The sequence below is a fragment of the Dreissena polymorpha genome, chromosome 4 (genome assembly GCF_020536995.1).
Source record: "Dreissena polymorpha isolate Duluth1 chromosome 4, UMN_Dpol_1.0, whole genome shotgun sequence".
NCBI classification, from domain to species: Eukaryota; Metazoa; Mollusca; class Bivalvia; order Myida; family Dreissenidae; genus Dreissena; species Dreissena polymorpha.
The window spans coordinates 113,149,356-113,171,047 of record NC_068358.1 but is presented as its reverse complement, the minus strand read 5'-3'; the positions used below and the strand labels follow the sequence as shown (position 1 = coordinate 113,171,047).

Here is a 21,692-nt window from a genome sequence, read left to right as displayed (position 1 = left end):
CTTGCGAGTCGCGAAAATTAATCACATAGCCAAAATACACATATATCTTTCACTTACCTATTGTAAGCATGTGGAAATACCATTTCCGAACCTTGTTCGATTGAAGACATCCAACAGTACACGATGTCATTTTGATTTAGAGCGTTTAATAGCCATTGAAAATGAACACTACGAGACAGGTTGCGCTACCTGTGAACTGCTCAAACGAAACAGTAGCAATAACCACTGATTTTGAAAATTGAAATAAACCCAGTAAAATTATACATTTTCTGATAGATATTAGTAAACCATTTCCAAATATGTATGGTTTGTCTATCTTTCATTGTCTAAAGTAATGTTAGTGAATGCGGAAACATTGAAAAATCCCATGTGTAAAAATTGTCATTTTTCATTTTTTCAAAATAGTCAACCTGGGTGTATAATTTGTTTAAAATAATGATTTAAGAACACATTTTTTATCCAAACTTTTAATAATTCATTACAGATACATTTCAGCTATGTTAGATGTCCTTGCAATTGGATGGTCCGGCAGGATTCTGGTCTGAAACACGTTACCCCCCACCAACCCAGGACCCAAAAATTCCTGAAATAGACAATAAAAAGTTGATTTTTCTAAATTGCAAATGTGCATGTGATTCAATATCACAGTTGAAATAATGTACAACAAAACAAGAATAAATGTTGAAAAAACAAAAACTTTTTTGGTTAGTATTTATAAAAAAAACATTATCCAAAACATGTACAACTGCCCCACCCACCCAATACAAATGTGATACAACCTGGTATTTAAGAACATTTTTGTAAGTAATATTATTTCTCTTAAACAAAATTTTATTTATGAACTAGCAGTTAAATTGAACAGGAAAAACACTTACGGTTGAATATGCAGCCAGTAATCTGAATTCTTATCCAAAATTCTGATATGTCGGTTGATTAGGAATGGCAGCACCAGGAATTCTGAAAGATCGACAATGCATTGCTAAATTAAATCTTATATACTTTTGTAAGATGAAACAGAAACACTATTTGTTAGAATAGTTTAACACACACCTATTCAAAAAAAGATAAACATATAATAAAATAATTAAAAAAATATTATAATAATTACTGTAAGAAGTTTCGAACTCATAATAGGCGAATGTATGTAACAGCTCAATATCTTTAAACAACTTCTTGGATTTAGTAAATCATTGTCGATACATTAATTAAGAGCTTGTTTTCTTCATGAAAGGAACTCCAAAGATGCTGAAATATAATAGTGCACTGCATGCAAATATTAATTAAAGTGATACTGACAAACTGAAAGAACATTACATTTAACCGCAAATGTTTTCTACAAGCTTTTACTGATTCAATGTTTCTTTTTTCAAAGTTTGCTAAAAAATCATGCTGAGATCAAAATTAGCCAATTGTAAGGGCATTTAATATTTTATCCATTTAAGTCATCTTTTTAATGTAGCGCCATATGATGAAATAACTGGAATTCCTTTGCCAACTGAAGTAATTTTCAATTTAATTTTAATAGTAATATTAAAATTAATAATAAGATGCAGTCACACATACTGTTTGTCAAAAAGGCTGTTAAACAACTGATCTTTCACTGGAATATTCCTGTCAACCAAAAGGTGAAGGTGGTTGTGTCTGGTCAGAGTCCGATATCTATGCAAATGAACAGACACACATATTTTTGTCATCACACTTACAAAGTACATTTCCAACAATAATATTATTTCTTACAGTAGGGGCATGTGTATATTCTGTATTATTAAATAATTAAGTTTAAATTCAGGATATAATTGTTAACCATCAAATTCAATGTCTTCAACATGCAACTGCTTAAAATGTTACTTACCACAATGTAACTGTGCTCATGTATTTGTGAAATCCCATCATAATCACTGTCCAATAGATCTTTGTCAGTCATGTTCTCTATAAAATAAAAAGTAAATAAAATAGAATTTCAATACCGGTATGCACAAAACCTGCGACACATAATAACCGAGTCTTAGCATTGCATCCTCAATTTTGCAAAGGTTAATTCTAGAACCTAACCTTTATATATAATAATATCCATTTATTTTTTGTATATTAATCATGTAAATGAAATAAGAACTGAAATTAATTATAGCAGTTTTAACACGTTAACAAAACTAATAATGAGATGGTGTGTGAATTATAATGCTCCCTAAATGTATAATCAACTTAAAACTAATAACGTAACTTAGCTTTTAAGTTTATGATTATGATCAATCACAGAAGTTACATTTTACATTTGTTACAAATGAAGACAAGTCCGGTACGACATGGCGCGGGTACGATCTGGAACAGATTTTCTTTGACATAATTAACACAATAATTTAGGTGATTTAAGTGAATTCATACCTGCATCGATACCAAATGAGACGATTTCTCTTCCTGCCAAACAAATACTGTGTTTATCATACAGATATCCGTAAAACTGCTCAAAAGATCGCTCCCGAATTCACCGTAACAACAATGTAATAATTCCGCTTAAAGGGGAGTAACTCTACTGCACAGGAATAGTGGTGTTGGAAATAAATAAATATATATTATTTCACGCGCATATACCTGATTCAAATGGTTAGAATTTATTAAAAAACACAATAATTGATTTATTAAAAGCTAAATTTCAAGTGAATCTGCCTTCTTTCTGCAAAATATTGCCCTTCGAATTTTTTACTTTCACTTTTGAGCAATGATTTTTTATTTTCCGGTCATGGCAAGGTCAGATACTGCTTATTTGGACATATCTCCTCCCACATATGCAAATTTTTCATTTGGATTACTTCTTTCATGCTCGTAGTGAAGCGTTAAAAACACCCCACATTTTTCGGTCAACTTTTTGCCTGAACACCGATTGCGCAATAATTTGCATAGCAGGTGCGTGGTTATTGCTAGAAACAGTGTCATTCAAGGGGAATAATTTGAATTAAACAAACGGATTACAAACCACCAATTGTGCCAATCGTGATACATCGGCTATCTCGGATTCCTCCGTAAGATAGGCCTCGTGGCTAACGGTCGCCATATTGCCTTGTATTACTACTTTACTACCCAAAAGGTTGTCAGTCTATTGTTATGAGGCTGTATACATGCGCGTTGAACTAGCGCCAAACTTTTTACCGAAACTTTGATATTAAGAGCACTATTAACGTTCATTTGTGATGCATTTTGACCTATTATCCAAGTGATTTACTTTTCCATTATTATTTAATCACCCTATCATCCAATTTTTAAGATGAAATTACGGTGTTTACAAAACCAACCAAACCGAAAGTGAAACTGGATGCATTACGTTTCGCGATGTAAACATTAAATATTTGTTCAGTTTGAGGAAGCGAATCGATAATAGACGTTGGAATATGTATGCAATACAGACTATCATTGCCGATTGTAGTACTGGCTAAAAAATACCTTTTATGACAGGTCATGTATAGAACGTTAATCAAATAGTGACCATAAATCACTACAAATGTCTGGGTTGTTCATTAACCCATTTATGCCCAGTGGACTCTCCCATCCTTCTAAATTGGATCAATTTATTTCCAAAAGTAGGGGTGTCTGGTATATTTATTTCTATATTTAGAATATTTCTTACAGAAATTTCTTTAAGCAAACAACGCAGACCCAGATGAGACGCCGCATTATGCGGCGTCTCATCTGGGTCTACGCTGTTTGCAATGTCCTTTTTTTCAGGACGCTAGGCATGAATGGGTTAATATAATTAATGCACGTTTCTGATCTAATTGCCTGTATCTAGTTGTAATTACCATGATATTGATAAAATTAAAACGTTTTTTTTTATAAATTAACATTACATGTTTTATTTTTATCATTTAGGGAATATATAATTGTATCATTATCATCATTAAATATTCTGAAAATGATCTAAATTATCATGATTACTTTAAAGTAGACTTTTTAAATTTTACTCATTATTTTAAATGAATTTGCACATTTGCTTGATTCAAAATAAAATGTATTAATAAGGGTTTCAGTTGTTAGTTTTAACCCTTTTTTAGTTCGATTAAATTTAAAGTACTAACTACGTACATGTATGTGAAATGCTCTTGAGTTCGTTTCCTGGGCCTAGAACCAGTACTTGGGTGTCTCTTGGAGATTTCTTAAGAATGCTCCCACACTGGGGATCAAACCAGTGACCTCCAGATCATTAGGTGGACACCACATCCATTACACATCAGCGACCTTTAATTAGTAAATTACTTTAGTATTGCAGCATTATATTAATGTAATGTTGCTACATATTTTTGGAAAATGATTAATGTGCAGTACTAAATAAATCTAAATGCATACAATTTCAATTGTGTATATTGTGTGATTATTAGTTACAAATTCCCTTTTTACAGGTATACTGGATTATGAAAGACTGATAAACATAAAATTGACAACTCATCTCCCCAACGATACTTTGTGTGGCTCAAACCCATAGTCAGTGAGAAAACTACAGTGTAAAAAGACCACTTGATTGTGACAATTATGGCTGACCAAGCAAATGTTATCATTTAAAATAAAGAAAACTTCCAGTTCAATATACATTTATACCAATTATGACATTGGCCAACACAGAAAATAATTATAAGGTTGATTTTCCCAAAATTGACTGTTACAATTGGATACTGTTTTAAGCTTCACTCTACTTTGTCTGAAAATAAAAGTCCTAAATGATGTAATAGAAACATACATATTTAATTTTTAGTTTTACAAGGATATATATATATACATACATATATTATAATATCTTTTATCGATGGTCAATCAATTTAAGTTTAACTAATATATACATACACATATTATACATGTGTATGCTTTGATTTTTTTCTATTAAAGCCAAATTAATATCCCATTAGATAGATAGATAATATCACAGCAGTATTCCTATTTTGTCTGCAAGTACTGCAGAAATCATGGATTATTATTTTACTGAGTCAGCCTTAATCTTTATATTATAATTGTTAAAACAGATTAAGATGTGCATTATACAATTGAGGATGCATCAAGATTAAAAAATGGTACATGTATAAATTAATAAAGAATCAATAACAATCAGAAACTGTGCATTTTTTTCAGTATTGTGTGAAAAGATTTGAAGTAATGATGTGTTTTTGAAATATGATTTATGTGAATTTGAATAAATATATAAAATTTAGTGATTTTCTCAGACAAAAACTGTTAATTACATACTAAAGTATTCAAAAATTTTTATTGTAATATTCATTCGAATTTTTTAGTACAAAAAGCACTTTTCCCTGGCATTTGTATTTATAGTAATTGCATATTTTATAATTCTGACAGCATTTATAAACTGTGTTCATGCAAGCATGAACACGTTTTCATTTTTTGAGTATTTAAACAAGAGGGCCATGATGGCCCTGTATCACTCCACTGCTGAAAAAAAGGCTGAAACAAATTTCTCTGCATGTGCAAATACTTAAATATAGGCCCTATTTAAGCACATGTACACTTTTGTGACCTTCTGGGCTGGGTTAAATTTAACCCCAGGGGCATAATTTGAGAAAACTTTGTAGAGGACTACTATATCTCACTACATACAAAATGTGGTAGCCCTAGGTCCTAGAGTTTAGGACAAGAATATTTTTAAAGTTTTCACAAAATAAGCAAGATATAAGCGTATATAATGTTCAATTTTGTGACATGCGGGTCAGGATCAAATTTGACCCAAAGGACATAATTTGAACAAACTTGGTAGAGGACTATAAGATGTTACTGCATACCAAATTTGGTAGCCATAGTCCAAATGGTTTTCGACAAGAAGATTTTTAAAGATTTCACAAAATAGGCGCTTTCAAAGCGTTTATTTAATTTTGTGACCCCCCGGGGCAGGGTCAAAGTTGACCCCAGAGGCATTATTTGAACAAATTTGGTAGAGGTTTATTAGATGTCACTACATACCAAATTTGGTAGCCCTAGGCCCAATGGTTATGGACAACAAGATTTTTAAAGTTTTCACAAAATAGGCCCCATATAAGCGTATGTTCAGTTTTGTGACCCCGGGCAGGGTCAAATTTGACCCAAGGGGCATAATTTGAACAAACTTGGTGGAGAACTATAACATGTCACTACATACCAAATTTGGTAGCCCTATGCCTTATGGTTAAGGACAAGAAGAGTTTTAAAATTTTCACAAAATAGGCACTATATAAGCATATAATTGATTTTGTGGCCCCCATGGCAGGGTCAAATTTGACCCCTGGGGCATAATTTGAACAAACTAAGTAGAGGACTATACAATGTCACTACATACCAAATTGTGTAGCCCTAGGCCTAATGGTTATGGACAAGATTTTTTTTAAGTTATCACAAAATAGGCATTATATAAGCATATGTTCAATTTTGTGACCCCCGGGGCAGGGTCAAATTTGACCCTAGGGATTAAATTTGAACAAATGTGGTAGAGGACTATTAGATGTCACTTTATACCAAATTTGATAGCCCTAGGCCGGATTGTTATTGACAAGAAATTTTTAGAAGTTTTCACAAAATAGGCCTTATATAAGCATATGTTCAATTTTGTGACCCTCGGGGCAGGGTCAAACTTGACCCCAGGGGCATAATTTGAACAAATTTGGTAGAGGACTATAAGATGCCACTACATACCAAATTTGGTAGCCCTAGGTCCAATGGTTATGGACAAGATTTGTAAAGTTTTCACAAAATATACCCTATATAAGCATATGTTCAATTTTGTGACCCCCGGGGCAGGGTCAAATTTGACCCCAGGGGTATAATTTGAACAAATTGGTAGAGGACTATTAGATGTCTCTACATACCAAATTTGATAGCCCTAGGCCCAATGGTTATGGACGGGAGATTTTGAAAGTTTTCACAAAATAGGCCTTATTTAAGCAAATTTTCAATTTTGTGACCCCCAGGGCAGAGTCAAATTTGACCTCAGGGACATAATTTGAACAAATTTGAAAGAGGTACACCCCAGGAACATTCATAAGAAATTTCATCAGAATTGGACCAGTAGTTTAGGAGAAGATGTTTAAAGGAAAAGTTTATGCATGGATGCACGATGGACACAGGACCTTTGGCCAGTTGAGCTAAAAATCAAATTAAACATTTAGTTTTGATTTAAAATCAGTTTTTATATGCAAGTGTCTATTTCACTTATAAATTAAAACAGCATATTATTCGTTATTGAAAAGATTATTCCAAGCTTGATGTCATATTTCAACTTTGCATAGTGTAGTTAATTGAACATTGTATTGAACTGTATGGGCAGCTATATTTTTTAATTTATGTATGTTGTATTATACAAAATGCATTATTTCTACCACAAGTAGACCATATAAGGCCTACTGCTACTTAATAGGCACTGGTATGAATTTGACACTGTTTTTGATGCTCATACAAAACTTGAATTATTACTACACTTTAGTATATTAAATATTTTCAAGTTTTTGTTCAACATTTTTTGCAAAAGAAAAGAGTGTCTTAATGCATTTGAAAATATACTTAAAACAAACTAAAAATGCATTTTAACATACCTTTTTCCTGGTAAAGTGTATTTGTGATGATAAAAAATACACTTGAAGAGTATTAATGCTAGAAAAATGCAGAAACAAATACATTTGTTTCTGTTAGAAGTGTGTCTTGTCTGCATTTTTAAGTGTATTAAATGCACATCAAATGCAGATAAATACAATGCCAATACTGTTACATGTATTGTAATGGACATAAAATGCACTTGTTCTTGTAATTAAATGCTTTAGTGAATTGAAATAACCTTTTATAACGTTTTAACAATTAATAATACCTTTTTATATAAATTTTCTTTAAAAATGTGACACTTAAATGATTTTTGCACCACTAGTAAGAGATATAATTTGTGCTCATAATGCTTTATCATTACACTACAAAATATCATTTGTTGTATGAAAATTACCCGTAAAATTCATGTGAAAGCTCAAGAGATCAATAGCAGCGTGCTATACCCTGCTCCTTTTTACATGACTTGATGGTATTTAGTCCCCAATTCTACATGGCTAAGGGAAAATTAATGTGCAGATTTGACAAATAAGTCTTAACTGGGATCCAATAGGCAGACTTTCATATTACTTGTATTTAGTTTAAATCATGATCTGAATTGCTCTTTGGCAAATCTTTGTTGGTCACAGTATTCAACTGAATTTTGTTCACTTTGTAGTGATTATATTTTCTATATTTATCAGACAACATCTTTCTTCAAAAGTTTAACATGATTGCTTGGTTAATTTTGATCCAGAGTGCAATTGTGCCAGTGTTTAAAGGGGCCCACTCAATCGTGATACATCGGCTATCTCGGATTCCTCCGTAAGATGGGGGCCCACTCTGGATCAGCAGACGATTTATTTCATAAATCAATCTCTGGGTTAATAGTCGCCATCTTTCGAACTACTTTCAAAAGTACAACAACAACAATAACAGAAGAAGACAATTTTAATTGCGAAAAGTTGAAAAATTGAGTACATGTGTCACGGTTGTTGAGTGGAATTGTGTTATTTTCAACTGTGTACGAAGCATGTGAACTGGTAGTGGAATAACCGAATTGTTGGTGGAAATGGAATTTAGAAATATATCTAATAATTCATCATTTTTCATGTCATGATCGTGTAGAATTATCATCAGCATCATTTCTGTGGAACATTGCAATATTCAAAATACAAGTGTTTCATAGCTATGGTGCTTTTGACATAGTTCACTAACCATCAAGACTGAAATGATTCATGCACACAGGTAAAGTAAATAATTGAATTTGTGCAGAATGTTTATTTTTTACAAATTATTATTTAATTTAACCAATTTATTTTAGATAGATTGCACTGAAACTCAAAGTCTTCAGCTTAGTAAGACACTTAAGCCAGTTTTCTGAGAAGAAACAATACTTGTTCAGAGTATAGCAGGCTCATGCGGCCTCTGGTTTATTTGTTTGTCCTCGGCCTTTAACCTGGGTCGCTTTGATTTCAGGTGTTTAGCCCCCATATCGACAAGGCTTTCTCGACCCTATATGTACTTATTCATATTGTTTAAAGATTTTGAGAACCCTCGCTCAGTGCCAGTGGGGATAAAACAGGGACCTTCTTATAGCTAGATGAATGCATCAAATATGCCAGCAACACTTTATAATCAATAACTTTATAATTGATGATTCTGTTCTTTTAACTACATTACTAATTTACCAAAACAATGTGAAACACATTTTTATGCTCCCAAAGGAGGGCATATAGTGATCGCACTGTCCGTCTGTCTATCCGACACACTTTGCATTTAGGTTTCGAAAAAATGCTCATAACTTCTATGTCGCTTCAGATGTAACATTCATATTTGGTATGCATGTGTATATGGACAAGGCCTTCCCATACACACACAAATTTTGACCCCTTTGACCTTGAACTTGGGGTCGGCGTTTAGGTTTTGAAAAATGCTCATAACTTCTATCAAAGCGTTTATCGGGGGCGTATGTCATCCTACGGAGACAGCTCTTGTTTTTGCTACTGTCCTCTGCACAAACCATGATATATCTGCATATATGCATCCAACCAAATCAGTAAAACTATTTGTTACTTAATTACAGTAAACTTATTGCATGTTAACTTTTCAACAATATATATATATATATATATATATATATATATATATATATATATATAATTATATATAACAGATCTTGAAAAAAAACACACATCAAACTTCAAATTGTTTTAGTAAATTATAGGCTTTAATTGGTATTGTGACATTGACAACACTCATGCATGCGACTATACAATTATACAACTATGGAACACATTATTTATGAGAAATTCCAATACATCAACATAACGTCTCAGATTTAAGGCAGATAATCTAGTGCTTTTTGGCTGCCATTTTTACTATTACACATTTTTTCATTTTATGTTATGATGCATTGATCTTGTTTCTAAATTAACCAAGCAATCATGTTAAACTTTTGAAGAAAGATGTTGTCTGATAAATATTGAAAATATAATCACTACAACGTGAACAAAATTCAGTTGAATACTGTGACCAACAAAGATTTGCCAAAGAGCAATTCAGATCATGATTTAAATTAAATACAAGTAATATGAAAGTCTGCCTATTGGATCCCAGTTATGACTTATTTGTCAAATCTGCACATTAATTTGCCATTGGCCATTTAGAATTGGGGACTAAATACCATCAAGTCATGTAAAAAGGAGCAGGGTATAGCACGCTGCTATTGATCTCTTGAGCTTTCACATGAATTTTACGGGTAATTTTCATACAACAAATGATATAATATAGTGTAATGATAAAGCATTATGAGCACAAATTATATCTCTTACTAGTGGTGCAAAAATCAATTAAGTGTCACATTTCAAAAGAAAATTTATATAAAAAGGTATTATTAATTGTTAAAACGTTATAAAAGGTTATTTCAATTCACTAAAGCATTTAATTACAAGAACAAGTGCATTTTATGTCCATTACAATACATGTAACAGTATTGGCATTGTATTTATCTGCATTTGATGTGCATTTAATACACTTAAAAATGCAGACCAGACACACTTCTAACAGAATCAAATGTATTTTTTTCTGCATTTTTCCAGCATTAATACTCTTCAAGTGTATTTTTTATCATCCCAAATACACTTTACCAGGAAAAGGGTATGTTAAAATGCATTTTTAGTTTGTTTTAAGTATATTTTCAAATGCATTAAGACACTCTTTTGCAGAAAATGTTGAACAAAAACTTGAAAATATTTAATATACTAAAACGTAGTAATAATTAAAGTTTTGTATGAGCATCAAAAACGGTGTCAAATTCATACCAGTGCCTATTTAGTAGCAATAGGCCTTATATGGTCTACTTGTGGTAGAAATAATGCATTTTGTATAATACAACATACATAAATCAAAAAATATAGCTGCCCATACAGTTCAATACAATGTTCAATTAACTACACTATGCAAAGTTGAAATATGACATCAAGCTTGGAATAGTCTTTTCAATAATGTATAATATGTTGTTTTAATTTATAAGTGAAATAGACACTTGCATATAAAAACTGATTTTACATCAAAACTAAATGTTTAATTTGATTTTTAGCTCCACTGGCCATAGGTCCTGTGTCCATCGTGCGTCCGTGCATTAACTTTTCCTCTAAACATCTTCTCCTAAACTACTGGTCCAATTCTGATGAAATTTTTTAGGAATGTTCCTGGGGTGAACCTCTTTCAAATGTGTTCAAATTATGCCCCTGGGTCAAATTTGACTCTGCCCCGAGGGTCACAAAATTGAAAATTTGCTTATATAAGGCCTATTTTGTGAAAACTTTCAAAATCTCCCGTCCATAACCATTGGGCATAGGGCTCCCGTCCATAACCATTGGGCATAGGGCTATCAAATTTGGTATGTAGAGACATCTAATAGTCCTCTACCAAATTTGTTCAAATTATGCCCCTGGGGTCAAATTTGATCCTGCCCCGGGGGTCACAAAATTGAACATATGCTTATAAAGGGTATATTTTGTGAAAACTTTACAAAACTTCTTGTCCATAACCATTGGGCCTAGGGCTACCAAATTTGGTATGTAGTGGCATCTTATAGTCCTCTACCAAGTTTTTTCAAATTATGCCCCTGGGATCAAGTTTGACCCTGCCCCGAGAGTCACAAAATTGAACATATGCTTATATAAGGCCTATTTTGTGAAAACTTCAAAAATCTTCTTGTCCATAACCATCCGGCCTAGGGCTATCAAATTTGGTATATAGTGACATCTAATAGTCCTTTACCAAATTTGTTCAAATTTAATCCCTAGGGTCAAATTTGACCCTGCCCCGGGGGTCACAAAATTGAACATATGCTTATATAATGCCTATTTTGTGAAAACTTAAAAAAATTCTTGTCCATAACCATTAGGCCTAGGGCTACACAAATTGGTATGTAGTGACATTGTATAGTCCTCTACTTGGTTTGTTCAAATTATGCCCCAGGGGTCAAATTTGACCCTGCCCCGGGGGCCACAAAATCAATTATATGCTTATATAGTGCCTATTTTGTGAAAATTTTAAAACTCTTCTTGTCCTTAACCATAAGGCATAGGGCTACCAAATTTGGTATGTAGTGACATGTAATAGTTCTCTACCAAGTTTGTTCAAATTATGCCCCTTGGGTCAAATTTGACCCTGCCCTGGGTCACAAAACTGAACATACGCTTATATGGGGCCTATTTTGTGAAAACTTTAAAAATCTTGTTGTCCATAACCATTGGGTCTAGGGCTACCAAATTTGGTATGTAGTAACATCTAATAAACCTCTACCAAATTTGTTCAAATAATGCCTTTTGGGGTCAACTTTGACCTTGCCCCAGGAGGTCACAAAACTGAATAAACGCTTATAAAGCGCCTATTTTGTGAAATCTTTAAAAATCTTCTTGTCGAAAACCATTCGGACTATGGCTACCAAATTTGGTATGCAATCACATCGTATAGTCCTCTACCAAGTTTCTTCAAATTATGCCCTTTGGGTCAAATTTGATCCTGACCCGCGGGTCACAAAATTGAACATTTTATACGCTTATATCTTGCTTATTTTGTGAAAACTTTAAAAATATTCTTGTCCTTAACTCTAGGACCTAGGGCTACCACATTTTGTATGAAGTGATATATAGTAGTCATCTACAAAGTTTGCTCAAATTATGCCCCTGGGGTTAAATTTGACCCAACCCAGAAGGTCACAAAAGTGTACATGTGCTTAAATAGGGCCTATATTTAAGTATTTGCACATGCAGAGAAATTTGTTTCAGCCTTTTTTCAGCAGTGGAGCGATACAGGGCCATCATGGCCCTCTTGTTTAAATACTCAAAAAATGAAACCGTGTTCCTGCTTGCATGAACACAGTTTATAAATGCTGTCAGAATAATAAAATATGCAATTACTATAAATGCCAGGGAAAAGTGCTTTTTGTACTAAAAAATTCGAATGAATATTACAATAATACATTCTGAATACTTTGGTATGTAATTAACAGTTTTGTCTGAGAAAATCACTAAATTTTATATATTTATTCAAATTCACATAAATCATATTTCAAAAACACATAATTACTTCAAATCCTTTCACACAATACTGAAAAAAATGCACAGTTTCTGATTGTTATTGATTCTTTATTAATTTATACATGTACCATTTTTTAATCTTGTTGCATCCTCAATTGTATTATGCACATCTTAATCTGTTTTAACAATTATAATATAAAGATTAAGGCTGACTCAGTAAAATAATAATCCATGATTTCTGCAGTACTTGCAGACAAACTAGGAATACTGCTGTGATATTATCTATCTATCTAATGGGATATTAATTTGGCTTCAATAGACAAAAACCAAAGCATACACATGTATATAATGTGTATGTATATATTAGTTAAACTTAAATTGATTGACCATCGATAAAAAGATATAATAATATATGTATATATATATAAATATATATATATATATATATATACTTGTAAAACTAAAAATTAAATATGTATGTTTCTATTACATCATTTAGGACTTTTATTTTCAGACAAAGTAGAGTGAAGCTTAAAAAAGTATCCCATTGTAACAGTCAGTTTTGGGAAAATCAACCTTATAATTATTTTCTGTGTTGGTCAATGTCATAATTGGTATAAAATGTATATTGAACTGGAAGTTTTCTGTATTTTAAATGATAACATTTGCTTGGTCAGCCATAATTGTCACAATCAAGTGGTCTTTTTACACTGTAGTTTTCTCACTGACTATGGGTTTGTTCTGAGAATGAGCCACACTTAGTATCGTTGGGGAGATGAGTTGTCAATTTTATGTTTATCAGTCTTTCATAATCCAGTATACCTGTAAAAAGAGAATTTGTAACTAATAATCACACAATATACACAATTAAAATTGTATGCATTTAGATTTATTTAGTACTGCACATTAATCATTTTCCAAAAATACGTAGCAACATTATATTATATAATGTTGCAATACTAAAGTAATTTACTAATTAAAGTTCGCTGATGTGTAATGGATGTGGTGTCCACCTAATGATCTGGAGGTCACTGGTTTGATCCCCAGTGAGGGAGCATTCTTAAGAAATCTCCAAGAGACACCCAAGTACTGGTTCTAGGCCCAGGAAACGAACTCAAGAGCATTTCACATACATGTATGTAGTTAGTACTTTAAATTTAATCGAACTAAAAATTGGATAAAAATTAAAAACTGAAACCCTTATTAATACATTTTATTTTGAATCAAGCAAATGTGGAAATTCATTAAAAATAATGAGAAAAATTTAAAAATTCTACTTTAAAGTAATCATGATAATTTAGATTATTTTCAGAGTATTTAATGATGATAATGATACAATTATATATTACCTAAATGATAAAAATAAAACATGTAATGTTAATTTATGAAAAAAACGTTTTAATTTTATCAATATCATGGTAATTACAACTAGATACAGGCAATTAGATCAGAAACGTGCATTAATTATATTAATGATCAACCCAGAAATTTGTAGTGATTTATGGTCACTATTTTGATTAACGTTCTATACATGACCTGTCATAAAAGGTATTTTTTAGCCAGTACTACAATCGGCAATGATAGTCTGTATTGCATACATATTCCACCGTCTATTATCGATTCGCTTCCTCAAACTGAACAAATATTTAATGTTTACATCGCGAAACGTAATGCATCTAGTTTCACTTTCGGTTTGGTTGGTTTTGTAAACACCGTAATTTCATCTTAAAAATTGGATGATAGGGTGATTAAATAATAATGGAAAAGTAAATCACTTGGATAATAGGTCAAAATGCAACACAAATGAACGTTAACAGTGCTCTTAATATCAAAGTTTCGGTAAAAAGTTTGGCGCTAGTTCAACGCGCATCGTATACAGCCTCATATCAATAGACTGACAACCTTTTGGGTAGTAAAGTAGAAATACATGGCAATATGGCGACCGTTAGCCACGAGGCCTATCTTACGGAGGAATCCGAGATAGCCGATGTATCACGATTGAAAGGGGCCTTTTCACAGATTTTGGCATTTTTTTAACTTATTCATTAAATGCTTCATATTGATTAATGTAAACATTGGATCGTAAAAGCTCCAGTAAAAAATCAAGAATAAAATAAAAAAAAAAGGAAAAGAAAATTGCCCGGAGCAGGTTTCGAACCAGTGACCCCTTGAGTCCTGCCAGAGTCCTGAAGTAAAAACGCTTTAGCCTACTGAGCTATTCCGCCGCGTACACATAACTAACGTATTTTCTACATTATATAAGCAATCTTCGTAGTTGCACAAAATTTTAACGACAAAAACAGAACTCTCCAAATTATTCAATCGTTACGCGTTGCAACGCTTTATAATTTTTAGGTTTTAAAATCGTCAAAAGATGCATATAATGGCTATATTAGAGCATGGTAATTGTTCAGTATTACTGTTTCCTCACAAATATCATAACTAAAACGAAAATTTGCGAATCTGAAACAACTTTTTTCAATTTTGTAAATTTACCAAAGCGTGAAAAGATCCCTTTAAAGGACAAATTCATGCTATATTGTGGAAATTTTCAAAGTATGTCATAAATTATGAGCCAAGAAATTTTATAAAAAAGACGAAATATCCAGCGCATTTTCGTACAAGATTTTTATCTCGCGATTTCCCGACATTAACGTTAGCGTATCGCTGACGACGTCACATATAATGGTCATGATATTGATTTCAAAAAAAGTTTTTCATACTTAGAATTGTTATCTACAAGGCTACATGAATTAACATATGTTTAACCAGTATATGTTACCATTTCATTTCAAAATGTCAATTAATAGGCTGATAAATATATAAGAAAATGGAGAAATAAAATGTGAAATATTACAGTAAAATTGTTCATTGCCATCTCCTAAAAATCTTTAGGAGTCTGGAGATACAATTTCATATATAGGATTTCTTAGAAAGCTTCATATTTCTACTGTTGCAAACTATTGAGAATTCTCGTGCTAGCCTGGGTCTAAACTCAATAAGTTGACATAACAGTTTCTGTTTGTAACCGTACACATAAGATTGTCTGTTTGTAACAGTAAGTGCAATAATATTATATCAAATCTATCTGACAGTTATGTACCTTATGTAGTCCAAGTTGTTGTTGACAGACTCAACAAAGGCATGAACGGTGATATGCTGATCTCATGTGTGTCTGCCAATTCTGAGTAAAATGCGCCTTTAGCCAGGAATATCAGGCTGACGAGGATCTGCAGCAAAAAAGTTTGAAACATTTATAAATACAATTTGGTGACATGTACCTGAACTATTATTTAAAATCAAAAGACCCATTTAAAAAACAAAAAACGATCATGTTGGGCATAGTCGTTTTACTCCACTGACTCCACTCTTCAATTGAAAAGTTCAGTAGAAATGAAAACAATGATGATGATGAAAAAACCGTGAGTAATTAATAAATTACAGCATACTACTAAAACGATACGTTCAAACTTACGTGACCTAGATCGTATTTACTTCATATTGTAGGTTAACAAACTTGACATTCCCCTAATTTCGCCTCCAATTAATCCATAAATTGAATGAGTCGAATTACAATTCAATCGTTGTTCGATTTGCCTATTCATGCCTGGCAATCAAACGGTACTGAATCATAAAATTTCAATTTTGTATCCGTGTTAACTTGTTTACATGGGAACACGACATTAAGACCGGATGTAAGAAAACAGCACCCTACTGGGAGTTACTGTACTTGATAACGGTCGTTATGCACGTACTGTGTGTGTCAATTTCTCAGAGCCAATATAGAGTAGCAAATTAGAAAATGCATGTCGATTGCAATAATCTTACCTTGGTCTCCGGCGAAATGGTTTTTCCGCCCCGTTCAGATCTGGCAAGATCCTGCCCCAAAAGCTCAACCAGTTGTTGCGCGGTGGTTCGGTTCACCCGATACCGACTAAGTCCATATCGCGAACCCCGGCAACCTCCAAACGGGGACGGAACTCCCGCTCTCTCCTTCTCTGGTTATTTACAATCATCAACAAAAAGCATCTCGGCCATATTGGAGTTTTTTTAACGCTCTGCGACTGCGCTTGTGTCATCACATTTTTTGTAGCAAAATATTGACAAAAGGAGGTGCTCTTGCGACGTGCGATTTTTGATGAAACGCAAAATAGCCTTAATATTGGCGATGTGCGAATATCGCAACCGAACCGGCGATGCGATATTTGATGAAACGCAAAATAGCCTTAATATTGGCGATGTGCGAATATCGCAACCGAACCGGCGATGCGATATTTGATGAAACGCAAATTGCGAACAGACAAGCGATGTGCGATATTTTAGCAGTAAAATTGCGATGCGATCGTTGATGAAACGGGGCTCAAATTAGCCTGTGCAGTTCGCAAACGCTTATCAGGGATGACACTTTCGGCTTGTGATGAATTTTTCGCTTACAGAAAGGCTGTTCTAAACGAAAATCCAGTTTAGTCGGAAAGTATCGTTCCTGATTAGCCCGTGCAAACTGCACAGTGCTACTAATATTGAAGGACACTTAACGCAAATAATCATTTAGCCCATTTTTACCAGATCGATATTCATTTAAATGATAGAGAAACCAGGTAACAACGTTTTTTAAAACAAGAGAAAAATATAGACCTCTTTGTGAATTATGCTCGTTATTATTTAACATGGAGCATCATGACTATAATTGTTTTTTAACTTTTTAAGTGTTACCTTAACGTTTTTTAGGTTAACAAGACTTGCGCGCAACGTGGTGATCATCTGCGATACAATAATTATAAAATTCCATGATAACGAATAAATTAGGTCCGCACAATGTGTTCAATGCCAAAAATTGACCTTTGACATATATGTGTGACATTGACAAGGTCGATAGGGAAATGTGTGTAACGAGGGACAAAGCTTGCCCATGTTTACCCATTTATGCCTAGCATCTAAAAAAAAGGCCTTGGCAAACAACGAAGACCCATAAGAGACGCCGCATGATGCGGCGTCTCATCAAGGTCTACGTTGTTTGCTTAAAGGAATTTCTGTAAGAAATATTCTAAATATAAAAATAAATATACTAGACATCCCTAATTTTGGAAATAAATTGATCCGCATCATGCGGCGTCTCATCTGGGTCTTCGCTGTTTGTCGAGGCCTTTTTTCTAGACGCTAGGCATAAATGGGTTAAAACAAACAGTGAATAACTCATAAAGAATGAATTTCCGTTTAGTGTCGTCTCATAGTAGCCTGTTCGGTCCTCTGATATGATTTTTTTTGTTAAAAATGTATTCTTTTCTTAGCGAAAATTCAGTTGAGACAAAATGTGGCATCCCTAAACTCTGTGTTGACTGCACAGGCTAATCCGTTGCGACACTCTGCGAAAAATCATTTAACCACTTTTTGAGTCGCGTTCTGAGAAAATGGGGCTTAATGCATTTGCGTACAGTGTCATCCCAGATTGGCCTGTGCAGTCCGCACAGGCTAATCAGGGACGACACTTTCCGCCTAAACTAGATTTTCGTGTAGAAGAGTTTTCCTTTAAACGAACAATACCATAAAAGCAGATAGTGTCGTCCCTGATTAGCCTTTGTGGACTGCACAGTCTAATCTGGGGTGACACTTTACGCACATGCATTAAGCCCCGTTTTTTCTAGAACGCGTATCATGTTCCCAGAGCGGGTCTCGTAATATTTTGTGATATATAATAAGGGAGCTTCCCGAACCTTGGTTGCTTCTATCCACGATTTCTACGTCGATATCACTCGACGCTTGTTCAGGTGAAATTTCGATCGCCCGAGACGCTTGGTCTTCTGTCGGATCAGACGACGGAGGCGCCATCTGCTGGCGCGCTTTTCTACCGAAGCCGGATCTACCGGTCGCGCTGTCTGGATAGTTTGACAAATAATATACACGGTTTGGTTTCCGGTTGTGGTAGAGAAAATGAAACAAAAAAGGCGCACTCTTTATCTGTGTTAGTTTGCCTTATAAGAAATACGACACTCTCCGCTTGTAAGGTATTTTTCGTTTAAAGTCGTATCAAGGAATATAATTTAAGAAATAAAAAAAAGTAACCCTCATCTGGGCTTGTACCACTGACCCCTGGAGTCAAAGTCTAGCGCTGAGACCACTCGGCCATTCGTGCTCATACAATTAGTGATTAATTTTATGCCTTATATAAGCAATCCACGTAGTGTCCCAAAACATAACGAAAACAACAGAACTCTCTAAATTATTGAATCGTTTTGCGTTGCAGCGCTTTATAATTTTCCGGTTTTAAAATCGACAAAAGATGCATATTATGTTTATTGTAAAGCATGGTAAATGTTCAGTATTCATTTTTCTTCACAAATATCATAACTACAATGAAAATTTGCGAATCTGAAACCTTTTTTTATTTTGTCAATTTTCCAAAACGTGAAAAGGTCTCTTTAATATATGAGTTTCGCTCTGGGAAAACAGGGCTAAACGTATGTGCGTAATAAGTCGTCACAGATAAGCCAGTGCAGAGCGGTACTTTCCGCCTTTATGATTTTTTTTCGTTTAAAGGAAGTTTCTTCTAAACAAGAATCCGGACTGCGGAATGCGGACACAAGCTAATCTGCGACGACACTTAACGAATATGTATTAAACAAGAACAAAGCTCTTCAATGTATTCATATCGTGGCAGTAGCCGGTTAATATTGATAACATATTCGTTGTTGCCCGCCATCGATTACGTGAACAAAGATCCAGTCACATTGTTTTTTATCGAATACTGAAAGATGACACGTGGTCCAAAACTGAATAGTTCAAACGATTCACGCGGTTTTATTTTCTTTATTTTTCTGAATTAAACAATTATACAAATAGTTCACCGAAAACCGATACGAATGTCAATGAAAACGGGTGTATCTAGTCAAATTTGTTCAGTACCTTGTTTGCCAACAATCGATTTCAAACAGGGCAAAGAAGAAGAAGTTAAATAGAATAGCGCATTAATTATTCATATAAAGATATTTCACAGTATTTCTCTTTTCTTCATTTAATTGAGCCTTTGCGATTTTTGTGGATTGTGAATGCACATTGTTTGTATAATTGAGCTGTTTTCCTGCGCGCATTATAACGCGATAGATTTGCGCGGGTGAAGGGCGCGCGCTTATGTTCATTAACTGTTTCGGCTGTCCGGCTACAGAATTGTTTCTCATACTTGAAATTAAGGTCGTCAAGATTGTACGATATATACGTGTATACGCACGCACTAATTTTAAGTCTTTAAGACGTGCCGGATACGACTGTCAGTATTATAATCTGTGTTTTTAGTGGTTATAACGTGGGGTAAGTGAAAAGTTTCGGTCTTTGAAATTACCGATTCTTTGGTAAGTTAGGGTTATTTTCTGGCATACATGTCTCAGATCTTGGTTTATAATTACTTTAAAATTTCCGATAAAATTATTGACAATCGATGAACAAATTATGCAGGATTTTAATTTAATGGAAATCGGAACGAAATAGATTTTAACTGTTCTCGATTTACGTAAGCTGAAGACATTTAATTGAGTCGCGCTCTCGGAAAAAGGGTCTTAATGCATTTGCGTAAACTTTCAGGGACGTCACTGTCCGTCGTAACATGATTTTAGCTAGATAATAAAAGTCTTGGTTTAACGAAAAATATTATAAACGCAGGAAGTGTCGTCCCTGATAAGGGTGACTGCACAGGCTAATCTGGGACGACACTTAACGCACATGCATGAAACCGCGTTTCCCAGATCAAGGCTAAATTATATAATTTGAGATAACCAAGGCGTATTGTGAAATATTTAGATATCATAGATATCACATTTTTATTAAGCTTGTTACTAAAATTTCGAACTATATCGTATTTTTTGTCGTTAAAGTCGACACTTTGTAAAATCGAAAAGTTTTTTTTAAACATTTAATACAAAAGGCTAAACGACATTTTGACTTAAAGCGCGGCAGTACAAGGTCATTTCTAACAGCCTGATCTCAATGTATTAAAACAAATATTATAGAGATTTATGACTTTATGTTATGGGTTGTGTGGTCAATATTATATTACTAGGTATTAATACACTTTTTGCGAAAATTTCAGACGTAAATGAATACAGTAGCGAGACGCATTCGCACAGTGGCGTCATGGCGGCCATCTTTCTGGACAGGAAATGACGTCATCATTTCTAATGATGCGGATGACACAAGCCTTACGTCCGGTTTTGTTGTAAGTATGGATATACAAATGTATTATATAACATGTAAAGGTAACTGAACTAGAAATCTATACATTGTATGTCTAATCGTATAAATAAATTATTCGGCCCCATTCCCAATCTAAAAAGATATGGGCCGTGCGCTGTAAAAAGGGGCTTGAATGCATGTGCGTAAAGTGTCGTCCCAGATTAGCCTGTGCAGTCCGCACAGGTTAATCAGGGACGACACTTTTTCGCTTTAACTGGATTGTTGCTTCGAAGAGACCCTTTATACGAACAATACAATAAAATCGGAAAGTGGCGTCCCTTATTAGCCTGTGCGGACTGATTTTTTTCCTTTAAAGGAATCCTCTTCTTAACGGAAATCAAGAAAGGGTCGTCCCTGTTTAAACTCTTCGGACTGCACAGTCTTATA

General features: G+C 33.8%; 1 protein-coding gene and 2 long non-coding RNA genes across 5 annotated transcripts in view; 1 reads left to right on the top strand and 2 right to left on the bottom strand.

Moving 5' to 3' along the window:
- Window positions 1-313: 313 nt before the first annotated feature.
- LOC127879131 (uncharacterized) lies at window positions 314-2,676 on the bottom strand. Of its 3 annotated transcripts, none has more exons than XR_008048925.1 (5): window positions 2,383-2,676; window positions 1,853-1,929; window positions 1,564-1,659; window positions 876-957; window positions 314-583 (listed from the first exon to the last, which is right to left on the bottom strand). It is a non-coding gene; the product is annotated as an uncharacterized LOC127879131 (long non-coding RNA). The 3 variants fall into 3 exon arrangements; XR_008048926.1 differs by having other exon boundaries at window positions 2,271-2,447; XR_008048924.1 differs by having other exon boundaries at window positions 315-583; window positions 1,853-2,432.
- Window positions 2,677-13,595: 10,919 nt separating this feature from the next.
- Window positions 13,596-16,736, bottom strand: LOC127880154 (uncharacterized). The gene is made up of 3 exons (XR_008049441.1): window positions 16,581-16,736; window positions 16,189-16,315; window positions 13,596-13,907 (listed from the first exon to the last, which is right to left on the bottom strand). It is a non-coding gene; the product is annotated as an uncharacterized LOC127880154 (long non-coding RNA).
- A 4,437-nt stretch (window positions 16,737-21,173) lies between these two features.
- LOC127879872 (potassium voltage-gated channel subfamily H member 7-like) overlaps window positions 21,174-21,692 on the top strand; it is a 28,831-nt gene continuing 28,312 nt past the window's right edge. The window contains exon 1 of the mRNA XM_052426937.1: window positions 21,174-21,288. The gene's annotated coding sequence lies outside the window, so the exon portion shown is untranslated. The remainder of the gene's footprint in view (window positions 21,289-21,692) is intronic.